The sequence below is a fragment of the Meles meles genome, chromosome 4 (genome assembly GCF_922984935.1).
Source record: "Meles meles chromosome 4, mMelMel3.1 paternal haplotype, whole genome shotgun sequence".
NCBI classification, from domain to species: Eukaryota; Metazoa; Chordata; class Mammalia; order Carnivora; family Mustelidae; genus Meles; species Meles meles.
In genome coordinates this window covers 88,895,711-88,908,687 of record NC_060069.1, presented here as the reverse complement: position 1 = coordinate 88,908,687, position 12,977 = coordinate 88,895,711, and the positions used below count along the sequence as shown (strand labels likewise).

The window sequence follows — 12,977 nt, the reverse complement described above, 5'->3', positions numbered from 1 at the left end:
GCAGGGAAAACTGTTTAAAATCTGTTACTCATATAGACATCAAGTAGCATCACACATTCTCATTTGCTATTAGCCATTTGTTATTTGGAACACCTTTTACATGGATAATCAACCATGTAAGAATGACAGAGCACTTTACAAACACATTTATGAAAGCAGATTTGCCTAGAGTGTCTCTGGGCAGAAGGCAAATGGAGGGTGTATGTATTTATTTATTTATTTCTAAAGATTTTATTTATTTATTTTATAGAGAAAGAGAGAGTAAGAGGAAGAGCAGAGAAAGAGGGAGAAGTGGACTCCCCACTGAGCAGGAATCCTGACACGGAGCTTGATCCCAGGACCCTGGGATCATGACCTGAGCTGAAGACACACACTTCACAGACTGAGCCACCCAGGGACCCCAGGTGGATGTATTTATATACAAACATGGATACACCTGCCCTTGACTGAAATACAGACTGGAGCACACCTTTCATCTAAACAACGATCATGCTAATCTGAATGCTCTCCAGGTTCGTGATCCAGCCTACAACATAATGTCAGGAGGGAAAGAGGAAGGACTACACACACTCCTTCCACACCCTTCGGAACTCAGAGGTTCCGAACTCTAATGAGGGCCAAGAATCACTCAGCCCAAGCTGTCAGCTTCTGTTGTTGTTACTGAGGGAGGCAGCTTTCCAAGCGGCTTTCAATACCACTGAGAAATCTGCCATGGAAGATGCAGCTGGAGAGAATCCACTTGTGAGCTTTGTGGGGCTCAGGACCAGTCATGCAAGTGTGTCGGCATTTCTCTCTTTGGCTCCAATTCCCAGGGAATCCTTGCTCCCTTTCCACTCCCTGTGACGCACAGTATGGCACAGAAAGAAGTTCTGGCCTAGGAATTAGACAAGGCCCAGGGGTAGCCTTGGATCTGCCGTGAACTAGAGGCAACTCACTTCACTTTCATTTTCCACGACAGCTACATGGACAGTGATCTTGCCTTACCTGTAAGGAATTGTGGGGATGCAATTAGATAATGGGCATACAAATATTTTGGAAGTTTAAGTGTCTTTCACCTTTGTGCATTTCTCTATTTACATTTTTCTGCAATAACTATATATTACATTTTTAGTAAAAGAAAGAACCAATACATCCTATTTTTTTTAAGTTATGCATGTATATGGCATGAACAGGTTCTAGAGAATGTTTCCTGGGAGATTAAAATAACAATAATTAACAGGAGCAACTATTGCAACTATTGAAACCTGGTTGCAAATATACACAGAGGAAATATCCAGCATGAGAGGAGTTTATTTTTAATTTAAAAATTTAAAAAAAAATTGGAAATTAAGCAGTGCAAATATATACTTTCTAAATCCTAACTACACACTCAAAGCAATCCAAAATAAAAACAAGAGAGATGCTTGCCTGTCTCCTCACCCCATTGTTATGGAGGAATGAGATAATGAGGAATTTGGGAGCCTCATACAAGGTTCTCCTTTGTGTGGATGAGTCTTTTACCAAATAGCATCACAAGATCCTGCAACCCCTGTAATTTGGGGACTCCTTGTATAGTTCTTGGATAGGCCTGTAAAGTGAGAAAGGACAGAAAGTAGACACTGTCTCTTCCCAGAATTTGCTTTCCAGAACTACCCATAGTTAATTCCCTTCATTAGCTATTCCCCAACCCTCTTCTGGCCATCACATCAGTCCTTTCCTTAAGTAGTCCGTGAGATGGTTCTATTTGTGTATCTTGCCTTCGTTGCACTCAACATTTCCAAAATCACATGGCTAGCACATCTGGAAATGACATCCCCATATTAGTCCAAGTGGAGACACTTGAAAAATAATTATTGGCATCCTAAGAGAAATGATAGGAAACTTGCAGCTATTGGAAAGCACACATAGGAGGAGAAAGAACCTGTCAGTCCCTGGCCAAACATGAACGTATTTAAGTGACATGTTGGTTACATTTCTAGGGATATGTTAAATTGGCCTTAAGTAACCAGGTCATAAGGTTAGTAGAGGCCAGTGTTAGCTGGGGAAGAGTTTTGAATCCCCTGAAGTGTTAATCTCCTTCCTCTTCTCTAAAGGCAGTCACTAAAGGTGCCTGTGTAGTCTTGGTTATTCTATACACTTCATTTATTATAAATATTGATACTACTATTACTACTAAAATAAATTTTATGAATTGGGGAGGTGTATTCAATTTCAGTTATTCCATCATCTTTTTTTTTTTTAAAGATTTTATTTATTTATTTGACAGACAGAGATCACAAGCAGGCAGAGAGGCAGACAGAGAGAGAGGAGGAAGCAGGCTCCCTGCCAAGCAGAGAGCCCGATGCGGGGCTCGATGCGGGGCTCGATCCCAGGATCCTGGGATCATGACCTGAGCTGAAGGCAGAGGCTTTAATCCACTGAGCCACCCAGGTGTCCCTTCCATCATCTCTTCTTATGCTGCCTTAGTGCTGTCATTCTACCACCGGAGTGGAAGTGTCAAGGGTATGCATGAATCTGGAGGACGTATAGTATTTAGTTTTGTTGTTGTTGTTGGCAGTTTTGACAAATGGTAGATTTGTAAGAAGATGAGGAAATAAATAGCAAATGTAAGTTGAGAAGACAAGATGAATTCCTATGAAATGGGTTTTGGCTATATCCTTTAAAAAGCGAGAGCATTTGAAAATTATAAACTATTATTTTTGCTTTTTTTAGATATAAGTCTTCACTCTAGTTAGTTATGCATCCATCTGCCTGGGACTGAGTATGTGTACAGATTAGATAGTTTCAAGAAGGCACTCAAATAGAAGAAACAAATGCAAAGTAGATTATGCATTAAGATAATAGCTTCATAAACCAGGCTCTTGCCTTGAAAGAGGATTTTCCAAATTCTTTACTCTCTCATTTAACATATCAAAAGCTCACCACTGAGCTCCTGAAATTACTAGTACCCAGCAAAAGAAAGCTATGGTTTGGACAACTTAGAGAAGAACTTGTCTACCTTGGAGGAAATGAGAAGAAGGAAGAGAGTAAGAATGAAAAGAGAGTCAGGGAGTCATGAATCTGGGCTTTGGCCCAGAGGAGAAAAGGATGCGCTAAGTAAAGCATACTAAATAAGGAAAAAACACAATGGCAGAAATGTGCTGGCCAGACAGTTTCAAAGAAATCTCAGCTTATTTAACCCAATGTTTATGGCAATAGTACTGTACTGTAGATTATGTATGTGTATATAGACTTTGGTACCTAGTACAGTCTCTAGTAGTGAAGCCAGTGTCCATCTTGTGAGTCCCAATGGAAAAATGAATGGGGTCTTATCAGCCCCAGGGCCCCACCAGACCAGTCAAGGAACACATGGGCCTAGGTTCAAGGGATAGAAATGCTTTTCATTCAAAGGCACCTGTAAGACAAGTAGTTTAATCAGTACTACCCTAAACATATAACCACAAGGTATACCTAATGAAATCTCCAACATAAAGAATAAAGATAGTTTTTAGATTCTAAGTTTCTTGAGCTGGAATAAGCTTTCAGGGGATCAGGTAAAGGAGCACCAGAAGTTATTAAATAACATCTGTGGGGGCACCTGGGTGGCTCAGTGGGTTAAGCCTGTGCTTTCAGCTCAGGTCATGATCCCAGGGTCCTGGGATCAAGTCCCGCATTGGGATCTCTCCTCTCTCTCTGCCTGCCTCCCTGCCTACTTGTGATCGCTCTCTGTCAAATAAATAAATAAAAATTTTATTAAAAATAAATAAATAAATAACATCTGTTAATAGGACCTCACGGGCCTCTAACCAATTTTGTCGACCTTCTCAAGAGACTTCTGTCAACATGACCTCATGGGCCTTCAGTCAACAACATCCACCTTCTCAGGGAACACCTGCCCCAATTTTTACTCTTATAACCCTCACTTGCAAGCCATTGTGGAGTTTGGGACTCTTGAGCTTAACTCCCCATTCTCCTCACCAATAAATAGTCTACCTTTCTTCACTGCAAAAGCTTGGTGTCTGTTTTTATTGCTTGCTGCATATTGGGTGGACAAACTCTGATTTTAGTATCTATTACTAGTATAAATACATTTATATGGTAGATACTAAAAATAAGTTTGATATGTTAGGAATAATTAGTAACCTTACATCATTATACAATTCTTTTTCTGTATCATTGGTACTTTTCCTATGCCACCAAAGAGAAAAAAAATGTAATGTGTCTTTTGTTTTGTTGACTTGGTAATATTGGCTCTTAGAACAAGAAATTTATAGTATAAACAGTATTTATAAATCAGCTCTGAAGAATAAATGTGAAGAAAATGCGGCTCTTAAAAATAAATATTCTACAGGGAGTTTTGAAAGTTATTTTGAGAAAAAGGATGATTCTTTTCAAAGATGGGAATATTCGAAGGAAAAGCCCATGTTCAATATTTTGTTACTATTCTCAAGTGGTGCAAATTTCCAAGCTCAGGCATTCATATCATTACAAAAAACTGTGAGCATGGAGAATTCCATGAAACCCAGGGAGCATTGCACAGGTGTCTCATGAGCCCTTAATGACAGCCAGCTTCCCAAAGTGCAGGAAGAGAACAGACCAGAGCAGAATTATAATGAGATTCAGTGGTGCTGTGTAGTATAAGAAGAAAACACACACACACACACACACACACACAACAAACAAAAAAAAACCCACCAAGCAAAAATACCTTCAAGAAGATTTTCAGGGGTTTCATTTAATTATAATCTATGAGAGAATGCTGGCAGTATGAGTGCCCTTGGTCGACAAGTTGATTATGCTCTCTTTCTTCTGTCCCCTGCTTCCTCCTGTTTACCTAGTTCTGATGCATCAGGACCCCGACAGCAAGTGACACAGGAGACTGCACTGTAAAGTGAAGTCAGGCTAGAACAGAGTGAAGTGTTAAAGGTTTCTTTTTAGAATGCATCGGACATTCACACTCCACTTTACAAATCAGTGATCAGTGCGTGCAGTACTCCAATCATGGAAGTGAGGAAATGCATTAATGGGTGTCAGAAAACAGATTAAGAGGGCATCACCCCAGAGCCAACAGTCCTGTGAAATGGCAAAATTCAACTGTGAAAGAGTTCTTGGAGATTCATGATGTCTGCTTCTAAGCAGTTTTCACTGCAAACTACTACATCAAATATTTGGCCTTCATTATTGATTCCTCAATTCATAATGTGCTATTGTTGTTATTTTATTGTTATTATTTTTGTGACAGATCTAGAGGTAAATAGAGGTAAAGGAAAATTTGCGTTTTGATTGTTTTTCATTTAATTTCAAGGCATCATTATAATGAGAAAGAAAGGCTTCATAAATAGAAGTAAGTTATTTTGGAATAAATGGAATGGATTGAAGACAAGGATTGTTTCCTTTAAATGATGCATAGGTTTTCCAAACAGAAGAAAGAGGATCTGGGAGTGGGGAGAGCGATGGGAAAATTAAAGACCCCAAATATCAAGTGTTCCAAGGTCTGATTTCTGCCCATTTCTCCAGGTTCCTCTTCTCTCATGGAGGGCTGTCTTCATGGGCCTGTGATGCACAGGGCCTTGTGTTTGGTTTAATGCTCTGCTGTTGCCATTCTGAAATTCTTAATTTTATCACTGACTTGCTTTTTGTAGATTAAGTCCAATGAGACAACAGAGCACACCACCAGCAGAGGAAATACGTCCAACTGTACAGATCCATTGTTCTTTGAGGCCCACTTCGCTGTACTCTAGAAGCACGAGATTCCACTGGACTCTCCATTGTGTGGGAGTTCAGAGTACAAGATGAGGGTGCTGTCTACAGCTAAGTAAGTGGAGGGTGCTGAAGCCCCCAGAGGCTGTCTTTTCCTTTTGAACCAGACCTTGCTTCTAGTGCAGAAAGAAGGCAATGGCATGCCAAGATACCCAAAGGACCAAGAAATCCTACTAGACCTTTCTTACTCTGACTGCCCTGGGTTAGCCCATAACTTACACCGAGAGGGATGGTGTGGATAAGAAGGGAAAGATAGGGAAGTCCATAGCTCCTTTTCTGCCAAGTCCTTCTTCCTTATCTATCAGCAAACTAAAGGGGAAGAGTGTGGGTAGAATGCGTTTGTATCAAGAAGTGATATAAAAACAGTCTGTTTTGTGCAGCTTTTCCACTGTTCTGGATAAGAATGAAATTCATGTGGATGTATGAGCTTTGAAATACAAATCACATCATTTTGGTGATTCTGCATATGAGGTAAATGTTCTTTTTTTAAATTATTTTTTTAATTTATTTATTTTTTCAGCGTAACAGTATTCATTGTTTTTGCACAACACCCAGTGCTCCATGCAAAACGTGCCCTCCCTATTACCCACCACCTGTTCCCCCAACCTCCCACCCCTGACCCTTCAAAACCCTCAGGTTGTTTTTCAGAGTCCATAGTCTCTTATGGTTCGCCTCCCCTTCCAATTTTTTTTTTATAAACATATAATGTATTTTTATCCCCAGGGGTACAGGTCTGTGAATCGCCAGGTTTACACACTCCACAGCACTCACGATAGCACATACCCTCTTAAATAAATGTTCTTATATTTTCTTTTAAAAGTGACATTGCTGAATAAAGATAGATGGAAAAAATGGTGTTAATGATTTAAAATTTTAACTTTAAAGATTTTTTTAAATTTAGATTGATAGTAACAGGTTTAAAAAATCATAACAAAAGATGTTATATTCTAAGACCTTTAATGGCACTTTTCCCCCCTATTTTCGAACAAAGGGCCACACGCTTATTTTGCAATGGGCCCTGCATATTATGGCACTGACTCAGCTTCTACTCCCCCTCTTCACTACGAAACAAAATCTTTCTGTTTTTACAAACTCAGTAATTGTTTCTCACCTCCAGTTCTTCCACCCAATTCTTCCCGCTGCTTGGAAGACCTTCCTTCCTGCCTTTCACCTGGCCTGGCTTCCTTCCCGAGCGAAATGTCCCATTGTTTTCTAGCAGGACTCCCTGCTTGTCTCCTAGCACTCACTAGTTATAATTATTTCTTAATTCTGTAATTTACTTTTTAAAAAAGAATTCATCTGCTCCATTACATTGTAAACTCCCCAGAGAAAGGGACTATGATCTGTTTACTCACGAATGTGTACTCGGGATGTACAGAGTAGGCAGCCAATCAATATTTGTTGAACGAATAATTAATTAATAGAATTTGAATTGAAGGAACTTTGTACCCAGATAATGAGGAACATAAAGTGTCATCCCAGAGAAATGTTATTTCACAGCGTGAATGTCTTTCAGTAGGGATGCCAAATAAAGTACGGGACGCCTGGTTAAACGTAAATTTTTGTTTGCTAAATCCTGTATCTAATCTTGTGTTTTTATTAGCTAAATCTGACAACCGTAAGAAACAATTATAAGAAGATTTGAGTCTTTAAATAAAGTGTGACTATGATAATGGCACAGGGTAATAGTTTGAACGTTGTTTCAGTTATGAACCCACATCAAGATCTGATAAGAGCTATATATGATTTCCCCCAGAGAAATGTAAGTAACCATATGCATTTCCCTTTCTAGGGGAAGGTTTACAGACTCTCTGAAGCCCATTCTTGATCCCTCCTGCTCTCCCAGTCCCACATCTATTTGATCTTCAAATCTACTCAGTATTCCAGGGCCGTTTAGTTCAAGCCATCATTTCTCACTTGGGTTATATGGTGGCTTCTTAGCTGGCCCTTCCGCTGTCCTTATCCTCTTTAATTTGTTTTCACATAGCATCTAGACTAGAGGTTTTCTCCCTAAAGTACACTTTGTCATTCCTCTCCCTTAATTAGTATTATTGCAGTACCTATGAAAAGGTCTTTACAATGGCATTGTAAGTGTTGTCTCTTGCCTACTTGGTGATAATTCCATGATTTCCACTTCAGTAGTACTGGATTATTTGCAGATTACCAATTCTACTGTGTTATTTTAGAACTCTTTTTGGCATACTTACTATTCCCTAAACCTAGAATGTGCTCTCACCTATGGTGTAGGGGAAGAAAAAAATTTTCTTCTATTCTCTTAGGGTCCCTGGCTGTATCTGAAAATTAGACTAAGACAGATTCACATGAAAAAAGCACCCATATTTATTTAATATCAATTTTATGTTATGACGTGTGAAACTTCATAAGGAAATAAAAACTCAAAGAGCCAGTAAGGACTGAGTATTTTTATGCTCAGTTTAATGAAGAGTGATAGTCATGTCGCGATAGGATAGGTTTTTTTTTTTTTTAAATTAATTTATTTATTTTTATTTGCTTATTTACAGCATAACAGTGTTCATTGTTTTGGCATCACACCCAGTGCTCCATGCAGTACGTGCCCTCCCTATTACCCACCACCTGGTTCCTCAACCTCCCACCCCACCCCACCCCCTCCCGCCGCCCCTTCATAACCCTCTGGTTGTTTTTCAGAGTCCATAGTCTCTCATGGTTCATCTCCCCTTCCAGTTTCCCTCAACTCCCTCTCCTCTCCATCTCCCCATGTCCTCCATGTTATTTGTTATGCTCCACAAATAAGTGAGACCATATGATACTTGACTCTCTCTGCTTGACTTATTTCGCTCAGCATAATTTCTTCCAGTCCTGTCCATGTTGCTACAAAAGTTGGGTATTCGTCTTTTCTGATGGACGCATAATACTCCATTGTGTATATGGACCACATCTTCCTTATCCATTCATCCGTTGAAGGGCATCTTGGTTCTTTCCACAGTTTGGCGACCGTAGCCATTGCTGCAATAAACATTGGGGTACAAATGGCCCTTCTTTTCACTACATCTGTATCTTTGGGGTAAATACCCAGCAGTGCAATTGCAGGGTCATAGGGAAGCTCTATTTTTAATTTCTTGAGGAATCTCCACACTGTTCTCCAAAGTGGCTGCACTAACTTGCATTCCCACCAACAGTGTAAGAGGGTTCCCCTTTCTCCACATCCTCTCCAGCACACGTTGTTTCCTGTCTTGCTAATTTTGGCCATTCTAACTGGTGTTAGGTGGTATCTCAATGTTGTTTTAATTTGAATCTCCCTGATGGCTAGTGATGATGAACATTATTTCATGTGTCTGATAGCCATTTGTATGTCTTCATTGGAGAAGTGTCTATTCATATCTTCTGCCCATTTTTTGATATGATTATCTGTTTTGTGTGTGTTGAGTTTGAGAAGTTCTTTGTAGATCCTGGATATCAACCTTTTGTCTGTACTGTCATTTACAAATATCTTCTCCCATTCCGTGGGTTGCCTCTTTGTTTTGTTGACTGTTTCCTTTGCTGTGCAGAAGCTTTTGATCTTGATGAAGTCCCAAAAGTTCATTTTTGCTTTTGTTTCCTTGGCCTTTGGAGACTTATCTTGAAAGAAGTTGCTGTGGCTGATATCGAAGAGGTTACTGCCTATGTTCTCCTCTAGGATTCTGATAGATAGGTTTAAGATCATGAAGAGAGTACAGTAAACTTGGGGAAATTTAGCAAAGCCTGTTTGTTAGGATTCTTCTCAGATCTTTTTCTAAGGAGATAAGGATGTTCTTTTCCTGAAGGTATAGGGAGGGCATTTCTCACGTGAAGGGTTTATGACCTCAGTTTCAGGGGAGAAGGATGGGAGGAAGGTCAAAGTGAACTTCCTGCTTCTTCCATTTTCTCAAACTCCTTCAGCTTAAAATATTCAATATACGAAGATGCCATATTTTGGGGTGTATGTCCTAAACCCCATCTGTCGGCCAGCCAGCTGTTTCTCTGTGAATCTTTGCCTGAATGTCCTCCCCACCGTTTCCCCCATGTAAGGCTGACTTGGTAACCTATTTCCCCACTCTTCCTCATAAATGCAGCACACTCAAAGGCACTGCTTACTCATTAGTGATTTCTAGTAGTGCCGGGAATTCTTGGAGCAGTAACTCTGTCATTTATTTTGTTTGTATTCCTTGCACAGTAGCTAAGATATATAGGTATTCAATGAAGTTTTGACACATGAATAAATAAATGTTTCCACGTGTTTAATAATTATTGTCATAGCACACCCCCCCACACACGTACTTCTTTGTTGATAAATCAAAAAGCAAAAGGAAGATTACAGTGGTATTTATGGTGGGCTGGGCAGCCCATTAAGGATTTATTTTAGAAAGACACACCATAGTAAGAACAGTATGGGCAATTCTTAGTGCTTTGCTAACCTCTAAACCTATTGATATCTGTGAAGATCTGATAGCCACGACCCACATGATTTCTTCATGTGAAAATAAATAGATACAATTTCAGGGACCGAAGTGATAACTTTTGTAATATGTGAAAGAAATCATTAGGCAAATACATATTTTTCTTTTTTCCATCTTTTTGTTTTGTTTTCTACAGGCTAAATTCCACAAGACATGCTAATCTACTAAAAATGGTTCTACTAGGCTTATCACAAAAAATAAACATGTTTCAAACAAATTAGAAGCATATGTGAAGCCAGTTACTTCTGTCCATGTCAAGATTCATCAAGTATGAATGTAATGACATCCTGTCAATATTGCCTGCCTTGTTCAAAAAGACTGTTCATTAAGTGAAGCTATAAACTTTCTGTCATAAGGGATATGTGTTGTTTTCTAATTAAAAATTGTTTTCAACACACAAGTAATTTGTGACTGCTTTCTTATTATGAAATTCAAGCAATACATAGGTACACAGGGTTAAATGTAAACCTCTCCCGTTGGTGCGCTTCTCACCCCCTCAGTTGGCAGTGCCCTCCCAGGGGGTAATCACTGCTAGCATTGTGATGCCTGACCTGGAGTCCTTCTTCTGTTTTGCATATATATATATCCATTTCTCTCTAAATATAGTTTTCTTTTTTTACACAAAAGTATATCACATTTATCTCTAAAATTCTCAGTGAAATCTGTAGTGAACATTTGTGAGCTTACGTTTAGAGTATACACTCTGTTTTTCTGGCTAAAAGCATGGTGTTGGAGAATTCACTCCTTTTTCCTCCCCACCCCCACACTCGACATAGGATGGACCCGCCCATGTATCCTGCTTGGAACAGCATTGGTTTTGTTATTTGGCCTATCCTTCCTCCAGGTCAAAGCAACTGGCTTCTGAATGGGCTCCAAACCCATCTGAGCTAATAAGAAAGGAGACACACAGGGAGAACTGAGAGATGCTGTAATAGATGCTTCGCAAAGTCAGAGGGTGAGGACTTTCTCCAGACTAGCTCTGAGTTTTATTTCTTTAAAAATAAGCAGTGAGACAGAAATTTCAGGGCATCATTGTTGAGATCAGTGATGGTATTTCATGGCTGCCCAATATTGCCTGTTCGAAATAATATCATACAACACTGACACACTAGGTTGAGTGTGCTGTATGTTAGGGTTTCTATTTTTCAGTGTTTTCAAACAGGGCTGGTCTACAATACACATACATACTTCTTGGCAGGCAGGCTGGGCTTCTACTTTGAAGAAGAAGGAATATTCAGCCTCTCTCATGATGAGTTTAAGGTAAAAATGATTGGCAGGGATGACATCTAATCAAAACTTTATTACCTAATTTGAGATGGTCCTCATTGGCCTTTGTGACCAATATTAAACAACAAATGGAGACTATATTAAGATGAATATTTCCCATAGGCATTATGTATTTGAATTATTACAAGCTTATGAATTGAGTTTTTTCTCCAGAGAGGTATCCACAAATCTTGGGGCAACTTTCTTGAGAGTTACGTTTTTCCCTTGCCTTTTAATCCAGAGAGAAGAAAGACATGATTAAACATATGAAGAGTATAAAGAGAACTTCAGGCTCATACGAAATATGACCAAGTGTTTCTTAGGAAAAAAAAAAAATAGGACAGCAGCTTCCTCCATAAGAGCTTCCATTTCCATTGGAAATGATTAAGGTGAAGGGAGATGCACTCTTGTTTGGAGGTGCCCTCCCTCACCCTCACCTGGTTTTAAAAACTCTTTTTAACTTAAGCAGCTTCAAATGAGTTTTCACCAGTTGCGCTGAGTCCTGACTAACGGAGAGCTTGTGTCACAGATATGAGATGATTTCTCATCCTCAAGGAGTTTATAATAATAAAGACAGAAGCTGACATGGAGGACCATAATTCAGGGTTAGAGATGTGCGTGTGGAATGGATGACTAAAAGATTCACAAAGTCTTCACAGTGATGCTAATGCCTGAGCCTAAATCTAAATCCTAAAAAGACTTCAGCATTAGACAAGTAAGGGGGGAGAAGAAATTTCAAACAGCAAGCAATATGGGAAATCGCATGGGAGTAGAGGGGATACAATAAGTTTAGGGATATTCAGAGAGTTCTTCATTCAAAATATAACTTTTGAGGGTCTACATCAGAGGGGATGCCATGATTAAAACAGAAAAAAAAATTCTTGCACTGAAGGATCGTACATTTTAGTGGTTGGAAACAGAAAATAATTTAGTAAGTAAACATATACTATATATGGTATATTTTATAAGGTGTATTTATACAAGTGCTATGAAGAAATAAAGCAGATTAAAGGAGATTGTGGAGTGAAGAAAGAAATGTTATTTTATATAGGTAGGTCAGGGATAACTCTGACAAAGTAGTATGACAGGAGCTGCGAGTTGTCTCCCAATGTTCACATTTTCTTTTTCTTTTGATTATAAGACACTTGAATGTTAGCTGGGCACAGAATCACACCGCTAAGATTACATTCCCCAGCCTTTCTTGCAGTTGGTGAGTAAGCACTGGTTAGCGGGATATCACAAGAAGTGATGTGTGCAACTGAGCTTTGCCTTCCCTTGCGTTTTCTTCTATCCCAATGTCTGAGAGGTGAACATGGCGGCAGATGAAGTGGCTGTCCTAGGCTTCAGGATGGAAACTGCACTTTGAGGATGGCTAAGCAACATGATTAAAGATGCCTGAGTGTCTAATACTGTAGAGCAATAATAACAGTCTAGGACTACTAACATTAGATTCATCCATGGAAGAGAAATAAACTTCTATCTTCTATCTTTTTAAAATCATTGCTAGGTTTTGCTTTGTGACAGTAGCCAAATCCATAT

The 12,977-nt window shown here is 39.3% G+C and overlaps 1 long non-coding RNA gene across 2 annotated transcripts; it reads left to right on the top strand.

The window, feature by feature from the left end:
- The first annotated feature begins 367 nt into the window (after window positions 1-367).
- On the top strand, window positions 368-10,515 carry LOC123940278. 2 transcript variants are annotated; one of them, XR_006818061.1, is made up of 4 exons: window positions 368-512; window positions 5,601-5,773; window positions 6,099-6,189; window positions 10,309-10,515. It is a non-coding gene; the product is annotated as an uncharacterized LOC123940278 (long non-coding RNA). The 2 variants fall into 2 exon arrangements; XR_006818060.1 differs by having other exon boundaries at window positions 368-986.
- Window positions 10,516-12,977: the final 2,462 nt, after the last annotated feature.